The sequence below is a fragment of the Taudactylus pleione genome, unplaced genomic scaffold, assembly GCF_031769625.1.
Source record: "Taudactylus pleione unplaced genomic scaffold, aTauple2 ptg000216l, whole genome shotgun sequence".
Taxonomy (NCBI): Eukaryota; Metazoa; Chordata; class Amphibia; order Anura; family Myobatrachidae; genus Taudactylus; species Taudactylus pleione.
In genome coordinates, this window is record NW_028284618.1 from 3,904,101 (window position 1) to 3,919,406 (window position 15,306).

The 15,306-nt window shown below is 45.5% G+C and overlaps 1 pseudogene; it reads right to left on the reverse strand.

The window, feature by feature from the left end:
- Positions 1–15,306, reverse strand: part of LOC148517456 (macrophage mannose receptor 1-like) — a 268,777-nt pseudogene that overhangs the window by 187,813 nt on the left and 65,658 nt on the right.

The following is a 15,306-nucleotide window of genomic DNA, read 5'->3' on the forward strand; positions in this document are numbered from 1 at the left end:
ACTTGCTGAAGCAGGTATGTCACCACTGGACCACCAGGAACGGTTTGTCGACATTCTAATAATGTCAACATTTAATAAGTGTCGACATAATGAATATTGATTTGGTCAATGTTGAATTGCCAGGCATGATGATATTATGACCATGTCAACATTTGAGTAGTACTACTTTGAGTTAGAGGGGTTGTTCATGTTTTAATGTTAAATTTATTTACTTTGTGTTTTCTTTCAAAGCAGATAGTGAATATTTGTCATAACAACAACTGCCTGAGGACGTCTGTAAATATTCATAACATCCCAATTTATACGTGCTTTAATGTATTCCCTACATTTTTGCCACTAAAATATGCTTCCATGGACAACTATCTCTGTCTACAACATGGAACACTGCATCCGGCCTCCTGGCAACCTTGCCACCCCTTTCACAATGGAATATGTGACTTACCCGGCATGTCGGCATTCCAGTGTGTGTACAAAACCTTTTCCCTGTTGGTCCATTTAAAAGTTCCCTTTTCTTCCATATCGGAAAGACCGGTCCAGAAATATTTCTCTGGTCTAAGTCCAATCAGGCTGGTTAAATAAGCCTGTTCAAACCTGTAATATAAAAGACAAGTGTATGTTTGGATTTGTTATCTATATTTATATACAGGCAATGAAAGCTTTACTGGACAGTTCAGAGCACAGTGGCAAATTATTTGCTAAAGACTACAAATGCGATAGGTCGGCATATACAGTGCAATCACATAGCTTTGGGTTTATCTTACTATACCAAGACCCAGAGGTGTTGTGTGGAGATGCAGCACCCAGAGCAGGCGCACACTACAGCACCCCTCCCCCTTTTCCAGTACCGAGGAGTATCTAGGGATTGAGCGCATCCAGCATGTAAGGCTGTATGTGTACAGGAATGACAGTACCCACTATGGAAATACAATCATTTTTATTTATTTTCTCAAGCAGGCAGACAAAATATATTGTGCTTATTAAATAGAATAAAACATGATCAAAACAAGACCACCTGCAAACAAAAGAAAAAGAGAAGCCAGGAAGGCGGTGGACAGTATGACAGAATGCAAAGTGGTGTTTGCACCCATGTACTTAGGAGAGATTATTGAGCAAGCTTTTCTGTACAGTCAGCTCTGCATAAGGAGAGGGTGCCGCTTTGAAGATGATGGATAATATAGGACAATGCTGGGTGGGTTGGGGGAAGGAGAGATATGCTGTTTGGTTTCCAGGGAAACTGAACACACCCACAATTAGGCTTGGGGCTTTCTGCCAAACAATGTGTTGCATGATTAGGCACTGTGTTAAAAAATAACATCATTAGGGGGCAATACTAGGAGTGTTGAGAGTCGATATGGATCAGTCGATAGAAGAGTTGAAGCAGTAACCCAGTACTAGTGCTGCGGCTGCTCCCAGTCATGATAGTACTTTAACATCTACTAAAGCCGGTGGTCAAGGGGAAAGAAGGTTTAACTTTGACACCTCTTACCATGACTCAATCTGATACACTTAGAATCAATAGCATGGCGGAGGATTATATTATTGACAATGTACAAATTAGCATGTCACACAGTGCCTTTGAAAACTGGGAGGAAAAAAAAAGGGAATATGGAGCCCCTTGTACAAACTAGCTTTGCTTTACTTAAGCTGCCCATTTTTCTGTCTGTATTTAGAAATAGTGTTTAGCACAGCTGGGAACCTTGTGAGCTATTGGCGTAGGAGGCTACTTCCTCAAAATGTGGAAAATGATGTTCATAAAAACAAATTACAAATTATATGACCTTTGCTGCCAAATACAACTACTGTAAGTACAGAGACTTCTCTAACTGTGGATTCCAGTGGGGGTGAGCTAATAATATGAGGTGAGGATGACAATAACATTTTACAACTCTAGAGTGTTAGGAGTGTAAGATTAATAAGTCTCTATAGAGTCTGGTGATGGCCTTGAGGGCTAATTCGCCTGGACTAGTGGCCTATGGGGTAAGTTTAGATGCAGCCAGTGGGCTGTAGGAGCAGCCTTGAGGGATGGTTGTGGCCTTTATAGTATTTGCCAAGGGACTGGTGATGTGAAGCAGCATTGAGGGCTGATTGTGGCCTTTATAGTCATGGCCAAGGGACTGGTGAGATTCAGGTGAGCTATGCAACAAGAACGTGGGGCTGCTACCAGTGCCGCCGGGATGACACTGGTGACGGTGTGCTTTATAGCGTACCTCGAACGCAGAGTTTCTACCAGTGCCGCCGGGATGACACTGGCAACGGTGTGGTAAGTTGTGCACCTGGAACGCAGAGCTGCTACCAGCACCGCCGGGATGACACTGGCGACGGTGTGCTAGGTTGCGCACCTGGAAGGCTAAACTGCGACTTGTGCCGCCGGGTTGACACAAGTCACCAGATAATGACAGATGCTTCAGAGGTAGGAAGCGCTCCGTGCAGCCCAGATGGTACAAGCAGCACGTGTGGACGAGATGCAGGTGGTGCCGCCTGGATGGAATAAACGGCACACACGAAACACAGCAAGACTGACTCAGGAACTCGACTGACTTGCAAGAGACAGGAACCGGAAGTACGAAAGAACTTCTATCACTGGCATATAATGCAGGGGTGGCTGGGTTTTTAACAGGAACAGGCTCCAAGCAGCAAACCTCCCTTAACGATGCAGCTTTGCTGAGCACAAACAGGAGAATTAATCAGCGTGCACCTGACATTGCCCACAGACAGGCAGTAATTAATGCAATGCCTCAGGCAGATTGATTAATGAAAACATTCTACAGGTTTATAGTAAACTGCCATCCTAACTGCCACTGCAGTGTCTCTATGTTTCCTAGATATGCTGTATTTTTTTAAACTGCCACGTGTTTGTGCTGCTACTCTGTCACTTAGTATAGTCATTCAGCTTGCTGGAGTCTTTTGCCAATATTGTTTAAAAAGCTTTTGGCCTAAACTGGATGAAATCAATATTGTGAGCTTTGAGGTGGTCAAAATTGACTGGAAATTACTGGAATTAAATGTTATTGAGGGTAATAATACTGTAGGAACAAAAATAGACCCAAATTATGTGATTTTAGCTGTTTATACAAAAAATTAATATCCAAAACCAAGCCACTTGAGGGTAGTTTTGGCAAACATAATGATAAATTAGAACCAAAACCAAAATACGGTTCCCTTTACTTGCTGGTAGGACCACACACAGTACAAAATATAAGGTACACCTTACTCCGGTGTTACTCTGGAAATGAGACATGAACAGGGAAAGGGCAGGTCCTACTGGAATTCACTGCACTGCCTGCTCCTTAGCACTGCCAGTCATTTTTTCTGATTTTTCAATGACATCTGGGAGCTCTGGGAGTAGTGAAAAAGGATTTACTGGAAGAGGTTCAAAGGAGTATCTTGCAGAATGCTAGTCCCACTGTGCCGGACACTATGCCACAGGCTGATGGTGAAGACAGTCCTCCAGGGTTTTGTTGTCATCAAGGAGGAGCCACCCATCCGTCCTGGAGAGCCTGACCTTGACAAAGACCTAACTTTGGAGACTCTGGGCCTAATTCAGACCCGCTCGCGAGCGCTGAGCGCTCGCAAGCGGGTCGATGTTGGCCCAGTGCGCATGCGCATGAGGGAGTTGGCAACGAGACCCTACCACAAGGGTCTCTTCGCAAGCCAGATGGTCGCGATGGTCTTGACCATCGCAACCATCTTTTTGGCCGCTCGCTACAGCCATGCGAGCGGCCAGGAGGCCGCTCTAAAATTAGGAAGGACGGCCCTGATTCAGAGCGAGCGCTCTGTCAGAGCGTCCGGCTCTGAATCAGGGCCTCTGTCTCTGCTCTCTATAGTGACCGCCTTCCTAAAAGCAGTGACAGTGTGTACAGCACCCCAGTAATGTCGGCACATGCGCTGTTGCACCTGGGACCGGTGGACTGGTAGTCTATATTTAAAACTTCTAAAGATAAAAAGCATTGCTGATCTGCCCACGCTACGCCCCTGCCAGGACCACATGTCCCGAATCCCACTACATATGTAGGCCATATGCAGGGCTGTAACTAGGCTCTTCTTCCATCCTCACCATCAGTTTTGACATGTATAAACAATAAGATGAGCACAAAATACAGACTACACTTAACTTATTTAAAAAGAGAGAGAGATTTAGTTAACACCCATACATGTAGTAAATTTCACTTCTCCTCAATTTACCCAATTTCATGTCAGCAGTTTAGGGATATTCCTGTACATATAATTCTATCCCTTAAGTGAAATTCCTCTACACCATTATATAATATATACATTTATTTAGTTAAGATAACTCCAGATATCAGCAACGTAAATATACATCGTTAACAGTCACCCAAGTCATTACCCATGATTTTGTTGGTCACAGTATTATGTACATGTCAGCAGTTTAGGGATATTCCTGTACATATAATTCTATCCCTTAAGTGAAATTCCTCTACACCATTATATAATATATACATTTATTTAGTTAAGATAACTCCAGATATCAGCAACGTAAATATACATCGTTAACAGTCACCCAAGTCATTACCCATGATTTTGTTGGTCACAGTATTATTGGTGCATAGTGAATTGAAGGTTTTATATTAGTAAGGGGGTCTCATCCTCCCTGCTATCTCATCACTGTTGCACTGGCCTCCTTTATTTGACTGAATGGAATAGTCCATTATGTATTGTGTAATATGGATATATAGATCTATAGGGCAATCCTTTTTAAGTACTATCCAGGTAAAAGAGGCTATTGGTGGAAGGGGGGCATGGAGGCTGAGGCAATGGTGAGACAGGAGGGGGGCATAGTGACTGTGACAATGGAGAGACACAGGAGGGGATGAGCTGAAGCTGCTGGAGAGACACAGGGTGGGGGGATGCTAAGGCTGCTGGAGAGACAGGGTGAATGCTGTGGCAGGGTGAGGAGAATGTGGTGGCTATAGAGACACTGGGGAAGCTGTGGCGAGACACAGTAAAAGGTTCTCAGGCCACAGAGAGAGACAGGAGGGAAATGGAAGCTGTAGTTGGTGGAGAGACACATAGTGGGGGGAATGCTGTTGCTATGGAAAGACAGGAGGGAATTTGTGTCTATGGAGAGACACAGGGTGAGGGGAGAATGCTGTGGCTATAGAGATACACAGGGTAGGAAGAATGCTGTGGCTATGGAGACACACAAGGAAAAGCTATGGCCATGGAGAGACACAGAAGGGAAATGGAAGCTGAGGCTGATAGAGAGACACAGGGTGGGAGGAATGCAGTGCTATGGTTATATAGTGACATGGAAGGGATCTGAGGCCATGGAGAGACAAGGGGAAGCAATATATGGTCATGGAGAGACACAGGGCGGATCTGAGGCCATGGAGAGGTACAGAGTGACATGGAAGGGAAGAAGCTGAGGCTGCTGGAGAGACACAGTGGGGGAAATGATGTAGCTATGGAGAGATATGGGGGGAAGTTGTGTTAATGGAGAGACACAGGAAGGATTCTGAGATTTATGTAGAGAGACAGGGGAAGATCTGAGGCAATGAAGAGACACGGGGAAAGGAATATGAGGCCACTGCGATCTCAGAATGATCGCAGTGGAGCCTACGCGTACGGAGATGCATGCACAGTACGCAACAATCAGCCGTCTGCATACGAAATCACAACCGTGATCCGTAATGTATCATTCCCTCAGCGAGAACAATATTGTGGCCACTAGAATGGTAAAGAGGGTGACAGACTGATAAAAGCAGATAGGTCACTTAAAAAATAAATAGATAACATTAGAGTCTCTGCTGGCAGGAATGTTAAAAAAATATGATGCCTAAAAAGTGTCCAAAAAGTAATGCCTAAAAGCTCATAACTCTGAAATAATACGCAACATTTATTTGAAACTTTGTCAGTTTGTAGTTTAATATGTCTGCGAACTATATATATGTATTTTTGTTTAGGTAGTCCAAAAAATACCATGGAATCCAAGATGAAACAAAGAGCCATCATTGAATTTCTGGAAAAATAAGGCTGCAGTGCTACAGAAAGCCACAGAAGACTGAAAAAAAGTGTATGGTGAGCGTACAATTGACTATAGCAATGTCAGAAGGTGGATGAAGCATTTTCAATCGGGAGAATCATCCGTGTGCGACAAACCTCATGGTGGCAGACCATCAACTGCAGTGACAGCAGAGAACCGACACAAAGTCGATGCCATGATTCAGAAAGACCGTCGTGTGACCATCAGAGATATCAGTGATGAACTTGAACATACCCATGGCACTGTAGAAACACTAATCAATGATTTGGGATATCGTAAAGTGTGTGCTAAATGGGTTCCAAAGCAATTAACCAGGGATCATAAGGCCCAGAGGGTGAAAGTGTGCAATGACCTTTTGACCAACTTTAAAGCCAACCCTGAGATGTTTTTGGAAAATGTCTTTACAGGAGATGAGACCTGGGTATTCCTTTATGACCCAGAAACAAAGGCCCAATCAAAGCAATGGAAACACCCAAGTTCACCTAGGCCAAAAAAGTTTAAATCACAGCGATCCATAATGATCCGTAAACAAAGTCATGGCCACATTCTTCTGGGATTGCCGAGGTGTTAATCTTATCGATTACTTGGAACCAAACCAATCAATCAACAGTGATCAATACATTATTACACTTAAGAAGCCATCTGCAAAAAAGGTCAACAATTACACTGTCATCTTACACCTCGACAATGCCAGACATCACACTTTGATTGCAACATCTGCGGTCATTGCCAAAATGGGGTGGGCAATAATTCCACATCCACCATACAGTCCTGATTTGGCTCATTATGACTTTCATCTGTTTGGCCCTCTCAAAAACTGTCTCCATGGTCAACATTTTGAAGACATAGAGGGAGTTAAAAATGCCATACATTCCTACGTCAAACACCAACCACTGGAATTTTTTCAAAGTGGCTTCACAGCTTGGGTTGAGAGATGGAGAAAATGTTTGAGGGCAGATGGCAAATTTTTGGAGTAGAGTCATTCTGTTACTAAGACTTCAAAGTATTTTACTGCAAATTTTCAAATTTGTATCTATAATAAAATTTGAGTTGTGAGCATTTAGGCATTACTTTTTGAACAACCCTCATATCTAAAATTAATTTCACACAATCCAAGTTCCTAAAGTTTCAGGTGGATCTAGACAGCCCCCTTGCCATTCACTTAAAATTTCCATTCCACGATATTCTGTATGTGCACGAGGTATTCATTGCTGTCATAAACATGTTTTATCTTTTTCTCTAATTTTGTGTTTAACTATTTATAATGTATATTTGAGTGCGAATATGTTATAAGAATTCAGACATTAGTGATCACAGGAACCTGAACTAGGTCTGTGCTGATAATGATCCTGGGCAGGCGCTTCTGACTGGCTGAGTGCTTCTTGATACTTCCCACTGGATTCAGTATGATTTCAAATCCTGACAGAGGCAGCCCGACAAGGATGAAAATCCCGATCATCCTAGGTAAGCATTTCCTAACCTAATTTTACCCCCTAACCCTAACCCTCCCTTAGGGGTGCGTAACCCTAACCTCCCCCCAAGTGCCTAACCCTAATCCCACCTCTAAGTGCCTAAACCTAACCGCCCCTTCCCCGCCGCCTACACCTAAGTCCCCCAGGGGGGAGCCTAACTCTATCCTCCCCCGGGGGTGCCTAAACCTAACCCCCCCTTCCCCTAGCCTAAACCTCCCGGGGGGGTGCCTAACCCTAACTCCTCACCGTGAACCCTACACCTAACCCCCCCACACGGCTGTCCGCGCCCGTCACCCGGCTTACCTTAGATCGTTAAACCGGGTGTCGGTCTCCCGTTGTAGGGAAAATGACAGGCATCAGGATTTTGACACCTGTCATTTAACTCTTGCCGGGATTGTACAGTCGGGAAGCCGGCGGTCGGCATTCTGTCCATCGGCTTTCCGACTGTTTCCCCTTCACATTTATTATGAAGAAATTATTAGTGTGGTTGCTGTGGTAAATGAATTTGCATTCTATCCGTGGTGATAAAACAGATTCCCAGTTGATTTTTTGTAAAGAGGAACACAGCGGATGCTTACATTTAATTTTATTTAATTAGCAGTTTAAGTTAACTTTTTGTAATTATATTTGACATTACAAATGCAACTTTAGCACACATGGCGTAGTGGTTAGCATTACTGCCTCACAGCACTGAATTCAATTCCCAGTCATGGACCATCTTGAATGGGTTTCCTCAGGTGCTGAGGTTTCCTCCCAGACTCCAAAAATACACTGGTATAGTAGGTTAATGACACAGACAAATCATTTTATGTATGTGACACATAATTTAAGCAATATTTTGTGAACTTTTTGGTATATGTAGTGCGCTACTGCGCTTCCTCTATAATGCTACATTAGATGAAGCATTTACCGTTACCAAGATGGCCGCCATTAGGTAGTCTGCGCATCTTGAGTCACTGTGTTCGAGTGCCGCAGTGGTAAACAGATGTATACTACTCAGCTCCATGGGGAAACGGCTGGTCCGCAATATACTTCACTCCATCTCATAGCAATATAAGGTTACTATGGGCAACATTTTCACTTCTAAAAACTCTCACTTTAGTAAATACTCATCTCATACTGTGTACCCCAATGTTTCTTCAAAAACCAGAAATTCACAGTTTTGAAATGAGTGATAACAATACTTTGTAGTAATATAGATGTCATTTGCAGACTGTAACAGATGTTGAAAGTGGAGTGTGCTACTGCGCAGACTCTATCTTAAGGTACAAATCCACTAGACGATTAAATCGACCGATTGAACAATAACGATATCGTTATCTTTCAATTGTTCATAAACTGTTTGCAAATCGTTAAGAAAAATTTCTAAAATGACGAGCAATGCGCGCTCCCGCTGGTCAGAAATCTATAATCGGGCAAACATGCTGGACAACCTGATGAGAATGTCAGTTTTAGCGGGTTAGTAGATGATTGATGTGCCTACAGTGAATGACTGCTCGTCAGTGCAGGCACATCACAGACTGACAAATGACTGCACGATTACAATGTCATAACCGTGCAGTCGTTTTGGTGTCCTTTAGTGGATGTGTGCCTTTACTCCTCCAGCGAGGCTGCATTCTCTGTTCCAAGATGGCTCCTGAACTAAGCACTGCGCATGTGTGGCACCATCTTGTCACTGTGTATGAGCACCACAGTGGGAGACAGTTGTCTTTCACTTAGCTGCAGTGTCACCTGCATTTACCTGCGACCCACATGGCCTTCCAGAAAACCTGTAATGCTAACTTTTTACACTCACTGGCTGGTGAGTTATATGACATGACACCCCATTCCGCTCAAGCTCCATCCTACCAGTGTATGTAACAGTAAGTACGGCTGTACCTGCTTTATCTCCAATAAACCACCACACTGTTAAGCAACTGGGCTGTTCTGAGTCTCAGGGCATCCTTTGGTGTGTACAGAAACTCTGCTACATCAACAAATACAGAGGCCGATTAGAGCAGAGAAGCTGCACAAGTTATATCTGTAAGAAGCATACACATAGGAGCTACACCCATAGGGCCATATTCATCGTCACTTAATTTCTACAAAAGTAGGTGAAAATTAACACTTTTACCTACTTTTGTAAAAATAAGATTCAGGGCCATTCATTAAGCATGTAACGCAGGAGATATCACAGATATCTCCTGGTTACATTTCTCCCCCTATAATTTCCAGTTCCCTGAAAAAAACGTAGAAATTATGTAATTCATCAAGATTCAAAAAAGCATTTTTTTTTGAACTAGTGAGTGATACTGTATGCCACTCTGAGGGAGTGTACAGTCCCCGATACCCATCAGAAGATGCCTTTTACACTTTGTGCAGTGTAAAAGGTCTGTGTTCTACCTGCGGCTCTCGGCTTCCTTCCTCCCTGCTCTTCTGCTCTATCCTCAGCATGACCCGACAGTCCAGGGCTCACCTGCTGGCTGTGTCTTCGGGCTGGAAAGAGAGAGGAGCCGGGGGAGAAGCGACAGAACTTTGGCTGCCTGTCATTGACTGCTCGCCAGTGCAGCTCCTTCAGGCAGCGAGACAGTGGAGCTGGCGGACAACGCAGATAAGACCCGACAGTGGGAGGGGATTGTACCTGGAAGAGAGCACCCGGAAGTGGGGGTGGACAGGAGCTGGGAGCAGGGGGGTTGGATGGATGGGACACTGCACAGAGGAGCCAGCAGCTTAGACGGGACACCACAGTGCACAAAGGACCCGGCAGTGGGGTTCGGGGGGTTGGGTGGACCGGACACCGCACAGAGGAGCCAGCAGCTTGGACGGGATACTGCAGTGCACAGAGAACCCAGCAGCAGAAGGAGGGGGGGTTGCATGGACAGGCCACTGCACAGAAGAGCTGGAAGCTAGAATTGGACACTGGAGTGCACAGTTGACCAGGCAGCAGGGGTGGGCGGGACGGTACGGGGGGGTAGATGGGACACTGCAGAGAGGTCCCGCAAGCCCGCGGGAGACTCAGTACAGAGGAGCTGGCATAGGGGGGTGCCACAGACTGTAGAGAAGAGCTGTAGATGATATCAATGAGACACTGTAGAGAGGAGCTGTGGGGGGAGACACTGTAGAGAGGAGCTGTGGGGGGAGACACTGCAGAGAGGAGCTGTGGGGGGAGACACTGTAGAGAGGAGCTGTGGGGGGAGACACTGTAGAGAGGAGCTGTGGGGGGAGACACTGTAGAGAGGATGCCGGCAGGGTGCAGTTGAAGGGAAAAAGTATCACATTTACGAAAAGTTGTCTTCGCAGAAAAAGCATATTTTTGGAAGTGATACTTTAGTAATGCAACAATGATTAATAGGGCTAAAGTTAACAATGAAGTTGTGGCGAGTTCAAAACTAAAATATCACACATTCAATTTTTATCATGATGAATAGGGCCCCTAATGAGAGGCTACAAGGAACTAGGAACTAGGGCTTTATTCCATAGTGCTCATTGTCTGCAAATAAAAACTGCAAGAGTCTAAAATTCACTTGTTGTAATTTGAATGTGAGCAAACATGTCATGAAGCCATCGTTCATCATGTGTGATGCAATCTTCCATCACTTTTTCATGATGATGTTTTCTGTGTGTGAGGATTTTGATGTCAACAACAAACTTAAATTCAAGAAAAGCTGAAGAACTGTCTTGTCTAGTTCCACAGATCGTCCTCTATAAGGCAGGGCCATAGCAAGGGTGGAGCCAGTGAAGCTCGAGCTCCAAGCGCATGCTCCGGCTAGGGCACTGGAGATCAACCGTCCGATGGACTTCAGCTTTGAAAGGTGGAACAGAGCCAGAGGGAGGTGGGACTGAGCAATGGAGCCATGAGCAATAACAAAAAGGTAGGAGGAGGCGATCCCTTCCTGTCATCGCCCCCAGCTCCTCCTTTTGGTCTCCTCTGAGCTGAGTAAGTCACACAGGAGGAGAGAACATGATGGCAGTTTCCCTGAGCCAGGTTCTGCAGTTGAGAGCCTGTGTTGCAGTGCCTTTAACTGGGAGGAGTCTGAGTGGTGAGTCCGGTGATGTCACACTTGACTGCTCTGATGCCACATGCCAATAAAGGCCACTATTGTGGTATAATGTGTATAAGGAGCACTACTGTGTGGCATTATGTGAATATGGGGCACTACTGTGGCATAACATGAATGAGAGACACTACTGTGTGGCTTGACATAAATAAGGGTTACTACTGGGGGTTATAATGTGAATTTGGGTACTACTGTGTGGTGTAATGTGAATAAGGGACACTACTGTGTGGTGTCATGTGAATAAGGGACATTAATATGTAGTGTAATGTGAATAAGGGACACTACTCTGTGGTGTAATGCGCATAAGGGACACTACTGTGTGTTGTAATGTAAATAAGGGACATTAATATGTAGTGTAATGTGAATAAGGGACACTACTCTCTGGTGTAATGCGAATAAGAGACACTACTGTGTGGTGTAATGTGAATAATGGACACTACTGTGTGGTGTAATGTGAATAAGGGACACTACTGTGTGGTGTAATGTGAATAAGGGACACTACTGTGTGGTGTAATGTGAATAAGGGACACTACTGTGTGGTGTAATGTGAATAAGGGACACTACTGTGTGATGCAATGTGAAACAATATGGTTCAGTATAATTTAATCAGAAAAATATAGTTATGTGATTAAAATTATACAATTTTGTCAAAAGTGGGTTTGCTGATTAAATAATTAGTACAACTACAGTGTACTTATGATCAGCAGGGGCGCCGAGAGGGGGGGGGGAGCGGGTACAATTTACCTGGGCCCGGGCTTCCAGAGGGGCCCGGCGGGGGCCCGGGTCCGGCGCTGCCCCCCCTCCCTCCTCACTATCTCCCAGCGCACAGCGTGTGCTGAGATGCAGTGGGAGATTGCTGTGGCTGCTGCTTAGCAGCTGCGAGCAATCTCCTATGCCTGAGGGGGGGAGCGATCACACTGATCGCACCCCCCCTGGCTTTGCGCCGGGCTGAGGGGCTCGCAGCACCCCCCTCCCTGGCGTGCAGCGCCGCGCAAATGTATACTTTTTTGTACTTTTTTTATTCGAGGGGGCGTGGCCACGCCTCCCGCAATTAGGCCACGCCCCCCTCTTTACCGGGGCCCGGCAGCGGTCTCAACGGCCCTGATGATCAGCAAACCACTATACGGGGATTGTTAAGTCAAGGTAGAAAGATTGTTAGTATATATTGCACGATGGAATCCTCATCATATTCCTGTAATATGGACTAAGGGCCTGATTCAGAACCACTCGCAAGTGGGTCGATGTTATGCACTGAGCATGCGCACGACGGAGGGAGCTCCGTCGTGCGCATGCGCCAGACGCGACGAGCGAAGGAAAGTCCTTTGCTCGTTGTGTCCGAACAAAGGGGGCGTGCTGTCAATATAGATTGACAGCACGCCCCCTTTGGTGGGCGTGCCGGGGGCGTGCCTCCCTGACGGGGGCGTTCCCACGGGAACGCCTCCCGTCAGAAGCCGGCCCACTGACATCACTAGTGATGTCAGTGGGAGTGATTTTGGCTCTGATAGAGCCAAAATCACTCCGGAGCTTGCGGTTGAAAACCTCAACCGCAGGCTCCGGCTCGCAATTTCGATGGTCATCACAAAGCACGCTCGTATAGCCTGTGGGTGGTGACCCACAGCTATACGAGCGTCCAGGAGGACGCTCCATGAAAATGGAGCCCGGCCCTCATTCAGAGCGTGCACTCTGCTCAGAGCGTACGGCTCTGAATGAGGGCCTAAGACAGAGTTTCATTACTCATATTAGATATAACCCTCTAATTGAGGAACAAATAATTGTAAGGAGTTCTCTAGCATAATATCATTCATTCTGGTTTGATACACACTCCTTTAAGGGAGGACAATTGTAGTACTAATATTTTTCACAAATTAATACAATCCATTAATACACCCCTGTAATAATTTAAAAAATGACAGATTTATATAGAAGAAAGTAGTCACCACAATCCCAGCAAGAGAGGGAGCCATATATTCATTGTTTAAATAACAGGAATATACAGATAATCACAATAATTGCATCAATATGGCAAAACTCAAATAATGAGGTTTATTATATATATATTGTATAGGCGCACATATACAGTGGGCACAGACGAGGGGCGGTGCTGACAATAGGAGGGAAGTCCCCTTGCCTTAAGTGCCCCAGGACCCCAAAAATCGTAATTTGTCCCTGCTCCCAATGCTGCACCTGGACCCTGAGTGTCCCCTCCGAACCAGACATTACTAGGCTTGCAATGTTGCCCTGTGGTTAATCCTGTGCTTTTGTTTTTCATTTTTATTTTACTGTACCTGTCTTCAACAGTCATCAGAAAGGCTGCCTTATTATTGCAAGTGCTGTTCGCTTCTAAAAATGTTGTAGACGTTTCACTTATAGAGTAGCAATAGGAGCCATGCCTTCTCCAGCCCTGTCAACATATAAGATGATATGATATAAGCACAATCACAGTACAGTAAAATATGACTGTACAGTACATACCATTGTGACACAGTTACATTGTAATTATGCTTAGATTAGGAAAAGGGGAATGCATGACTAATGTTGTAGATATAGTTATAATGGGTAAATTCAAAAGCTGCAGCAAGGTTTCAACAAGTTTTGGCTAACTCATTAATATATATGCATCAGATGGGATCGATGTTTGGAGAGGACATAAAGATTTGATGATTGGAGATATTGGATGAGACTGATGATTGGAGGTATCAGATGGGACCAATGATTGGAGGTATTGCATGAGACTGAGGATTTAAGGTATTGAATGAGACGGGTGATTGGAGGCATTGAATGAGACCAATGATTGGAGGTATTGGATGGGGCTGATGATTGGAGGTATTGAATGAGACCAACGATTAAATGTATTGAATGCGACCGATTATTGAATTTATTGAATGAGACCAATGGTTGGAGTTATCGGATGGGACTGATGATTGGAGGTATTGGCTGGAATGAGTGGAGGCAGTAAGGACAAGTCTTAGTGGTAACACCAGACTGGAGTGCAAGATGGTATTGAAGACTTGTTTACCAGATATACGAACTTGATATAACGGACTGGAACCGTTCAGACAGAGGGCCTGATTCAGACCAGCTCGCAAGCGCTATGCTTTTTATCACACACTTTTTTTTAACTGCTACTAAACACTTTATCACTTTTTAAAGTTTTTTTAAATACGATTTACAACTAATGCTGGGTACACATTTAGGGCCTGATTCAGACCCGGTCGCAAGCGCTGAGCACTCGCAACCGGGTCGATGGTGGCCCACAGCGCATGCGCACGATGGAGCCGGCTCCATCGTGCACATGCGCGAGACCCAAATAGCAACGGGCAATCCGTCGTTCCGGGTCTCGCACCAAAGGGGGCGTGCTGTCGATGTTGCGTGACAGCACGCCCCCTTTGGTGGGCGGGCCGGGGGGGTGCCTGCCTAGGCGGAGGCGTTCCCATGAAAACGCCTACCGTCTGGGGGCGGCCCCACTGACATCACAAGTGATGTTAGTGGGAGAGCTTTCGGCTCTGTTTGAGCTGAAAGCTCTCTGGGGCTTGCGGCCACGAGACCCTACCACAAGGGTCTCGTCGCAAGCCCGATGGTCGCTATGGTCTTGACCATCGCGACCATCATCATGGACGCTCGCTCTGTCAGAGCAAGCGGCTCTGAATCAGGCCCAGAGTACCTGGGAGCTCAGCACAGAGCTGTAACTTCAGCAAGAAGCGACGTTGTACTGGCAATGTGGGCCAGTCAGGAAATGGAATTTATAAGGGTTGATCCCCAGGGACTGGATGCTGCAATCAGCTGGTCTGGGAGCAGG